Genomic DNA, 4307 nt, shown 5'->3' with positions numbered 1-4307 from the left:
ACTCAGGTTATGAAAAGCTGCATAGGAGCCAGGTATGGTAGCACACTCTTGTAATCCCAGCATTCAAATGGCTGAAGCAAGAGGATTGGTACAATTTCAAGGCCTGCCTGGACTACATACTAAGACCCTGTCTCAAAAAAAAAAATTGCAAATTAGCAAGATATGTATGAAAGAATAATGTCCTCTCTTCACTGAAGGAACAGAGAAAAATATTCTTTGTGAAACCACTTCAAAGAACTTTTTCTGATAATGTGTTGAATTTGAGAACTTTTAGATAAATATCAACCTTGTTTTTGTTTGTTTGTTTTGTTTTGTTTTTGTACTGGGGATGGAACTCGGGTCCTTGTGCTTGCAAGGCAGGAAGCAGAACCACTGAGCTAAATCCCCAGCCCCTCAACCTTGTTTTATTCATTTACATTTGTGCAAATGGAGACTTGGTGTCTATCCAATATTACCATCAACTTACTTTGTTCTCTATTCATATAAGTGTGTCTTTGGAAATATAATTTGAATGAAGGGGTACATGTAAGACTCTTGTCCTATAAAAATTATTCTCAAAATATACACATAGTGCCTACTAATTTTCATAATGGTCATTTATTTATTTTCCTAATAACAGTCTGCTAATCAGTGTTTCTATATTCCTAAACACTATGAATACTGTAATTATAAATACAGAATACTGTCTCCTCAAATCAAAACAGGATGATTGATGTAATGTAACTGCAGATTTAAAAATTTTCACAAGCAGATCAAGTCTGGTCTCACCTAAATTAATAGCACAGAATGGGAATAATTATGAAAGAAGCTCCCCCCAGAGGCAAGAAAGCATAATCATCTTTCACATTTACACAGCAGGGTGGTTATAAATCACACAATCCCATGTACCATGAAAATAGTGTTTATTTTCTGTGACCAGTGAAATCTGCATCACCCCAATACAACACTTGGTTGGGACTTTGACTTGCCAATCAGTAGAATCTCCCCCTCTTTTGGTTAAAACGCTGTACTGGGCAAAACAACTTGAAGTCTATTCTCTAGACTTTGGATAGCCTCTTTTTTGCTTCTGGGGTGAGGAAAGGTGTGCAACCTCCTGGAAAAAGAGAGAGAGAGAGAGAGGGAGAGAGAGATTGTTACACTCCTCTTCTAGGGTCTCTTGCACCTCTGGTTTTCCTTCTTCTGATCACTGGGCATCTTACTGGCTCACATGGGTACCGCAGATCTCTCTACATCTCATTTATGTCTGGTTCAAGCTAGCTTATTTCTATGTGACACTGGTTAGGATCTTAGGGAACTTTGCGGGCTGCCTGGCGCCCTTCGCCTGGTTTTGACACATAACCGTGCTGACATTTCTACACATGGCAGACAAGGGGGGAGAAAAACAGATGTAAATCACCAAACCCTTAAATCCTTCAAGTTCAAGTTCTTTGCTTTACCTCTGATTTCTCCATTCTCCCCTGACTCAAAATATTTTTACTGCATTAGGGCTGGGGATTTAGCTCAGTAGCACCACACTTGCCTTGCAAACATGAGGTCTTGAGTTTGATCCCCAGTACTGCCCCCAAAATAAATATTTTTACTGTGTTGGTGGTATATTGATGAATGTAGCTGCCTACCAAAATAGTTTTAATTTCTTCCAGAGCTGTAGAGAAAAAGATATCTTTTAGAAAAATTTCTTTCTCGATTATTACTTATAAAAATTATAAATTAGCAGTTTTAGACTTCTGGGCTATCATATTGAAGAGTTTTCTGTAAACTATTTTCTCTGCCATGAGTTTAAAATAATTTTAGAATTATTATCAAACGTCAAATAATTATTATAAAACATCAAAAGGCACCACTAAAGGCTAGGGGTGTAGCTCAGTAGTAAAGCATTTGTCTAGCATGTACAGGGCCCTGATTTGATTCTTGGTGCCAGAAAAGCAAAACAACAACAACAAACAAAACAAAGATTAGATACCACTAAATAAAAAAGACAACCTACTACAGTATATGGCAGAAAACGTGTAATGACAAACAAAGGGTTCATAACCAGAATATACGAAAAACTTAAAAATCAATAATAAGAAAACAATCCGGTGAAAAAATAGGTCAGCAAATTGAATAAGCAATAAACAAGAGTATATTACAGTGACAAATTAATATATTAAAAGATGCCCAATCTCATTTTTCTTTCAGATATGGAAATTGAAGCCAGAATGAGATAGCACTCAGTTGTAGGATTTGAACTTAAGGCAACTGAGTAATAATTGGAGAAGTTCATGCCATTAAAAATTTTTACTACATACAATTTCCAAGAGAAAGGCGCGTATCATAGCATGAGGGCAGCTGGGGAATGCCAGCTTTTGTAAGGAGCAAGAGGAAAACAGGAGTCATAGCTTTTATTGGGTTTCCTGCAGGAGAAACAAGGCAGGAAGGAAAGAGTTTAAGATTGACCACTTGGAAGGGTGCCAGTGCTAGGTTCTAGAGTTGGTCTGTTACCTGGCCCTAGGTGATTTAGGGTAGGTAAACTATCTCCTTGCTGTGTGAGAGTTAGGAAAGGTGAGGTGGTGCTTGGGGCCAAGCAGAGTGGCACACCTGTAATCCCCCCTACTCAGGGGGTTGAGTCAGTAGGATTTTCAGGCTAGCCTGGGCAATTCAACAACTTTATCTTCAGTAAAGCATTCTAACTGCAGATGTAGCTAGATGATAGATCACTTACCTAGAATGCACAAAGCCCTGGATTCAATCCGTTTGAAAAAAACAAACAGGAGGTAAGGAGCAGGGTATAGTGGAACACACTTGCAATGCTAGCACTCAGGAGGCTGATGCAGGAGGATCACTGAGAGTCTGAGGCCAGCCTGGGCTACATAGTAAGCTCGAGGCCAACTTGAACTGCATAGCAAGACCATGTCTTTAAAAAATAGGGATATAGATTTGGGATTGGTTGGAAGTTTGGAATAGGATTTGCTTGCAAAAGCTGGATCCAACAAGGGGAAAAAATGAGAACCAAGACCTGTCATGTAAAGGTACAAGATCCCAATAATGAATGTAACTGTACTGTATACTTAAAATGTACCAATAAACTAAATGAGGAAAAAAAAAGCTGGATCCAGAAGAAACATATGCAAAATTCATGTGGACCTGTGATTAATGAATGCCAAATAGACAGTCCAGAATCCAAGAAAACAGAACTGCACTGCACCTACTAGAAAGGCTAAAGTTAAAGAGAAAAACTGATAATACCAATATGAGACCAGTAATAGAAATGTCCATCCACCGCTGGTGTACCAAGCTCAATATTAGGAAAACTAATAAGGGACTGAGAAGGTCAAGTGATTATGCCTACTCTAAGGGAGTGTTATTGGAAAGGAAGGGACACAAAGAGGACAGGGAAGTCTCTTTCTTAAGCTTAATTAGCAAAAATCAACACAAATAACACGCAATGACATACATTTATTATACTGTTTCATGTTACCCAGATTTTCTGACTCTTCCATAATTTAGTACATGGTCATCTTGACCATCTTATCCATCCCCAAGACAATTTGCTGGTCCTCTTAACTGATGACATCAAGCTGGTAGGATATGTAGCATATAAAACAGCGAGAAACTAAAGTACAAAAGGCCTTCTACTTCTTTAATTCTTTTTGGTGTTTACTGATGTTTGTTTGTTTGTTTGTTTTTGGCCTTACTAGGGATTGAACCCAGGGCCTTGGCACTACATCACCAGCTCTTTTTAAATTTTTGAAATGTTGAGACAAGTTCTCACCAAGTCACTAAATTACTTAGGCTGATCTCAAACTTGTGGTTCTCCTGCTTCAGCCTCCCATAGAGCTGGGATTACATGTGCACACTGCTATGCTTGGCTTTTGTTTAGTGATTTTGCAAATAAATGTCTGCTCCAAAATAAAGGACACATTGGCTTGTTTTCTTTTGGTTTTGGCTTCGTTTGAAGTAGGGTCTCACTGTACAGTTCAGGCTGGCCTTGAACTCACTGTGTAGCTCTGGCTGGCCTCAAACTCTCAGTGATCTTCCTGCTGCAGCCTCTCAAGTCCTAGAATTACAGGCGTGCTCTGCCATGCCTGGTAGGACCCATCTAGAACTTGTGCTACTTACCCCTAAACAAACAAACATACATCACATGGTTTGGGTAAGTTATAGGCAATGTGTAGCATGCTTGCGTTCTCTGGTCCCCTGAAAGGAAGCCACATTTGAATAAGAATGAGAGGAAAAAAGTCTTCCATTTGGCCCATTCTGCTGTGCAATTTAGTTCTTCCAATCTTACTTTTTTTTTTTTTTTTTTTTTTTTTTTTTTTTGTTACGGT

General features: G+C 38.7%; 1 long non-coding RNA gene across 1 annotated transcript in view; it reads right to left on the bottom strand.

Annotated features, from left to right (window-relative positions):
• Positions 1-904: 904 nt before the first annotated feature.
• LOC104857646 overlaps positions 905-4307 on the bottom strand; it is a 19773-nt gene continuing 16370 nt past the window's right edge. Inside the window, exon 3 of the long non-coding RNA XR_778905.2 lies at positions 905-1093. This is a non-coding gene — a long non-coding RNA (uncharacterized LOC104857646). The remainder of the gene's footprint in view (positions 1094-4307) is intronic.

Source organism: Fukomys damarensis, unplaced genomic scaffold (assembly GCF_012274545.1).
Source record: "Fukomys damarensis isolate Sample0158 unplaced genomic scaffold, DMR_v1.0_HiC HiC_scaffold_20, whole genome shotgun sequence".
In the NCBI taxonomy this organism is placed as follows: Eukaryota; Metazoa; Chordata; class Mammalia; order Rodentia; family Bathyergidae; genus Fukomys; species Fukomys damarensis.
Note: the sequence above shows the minus strand (reverse complement) of the source record. Positions and strands in the feature narration are given on the sequence as shown.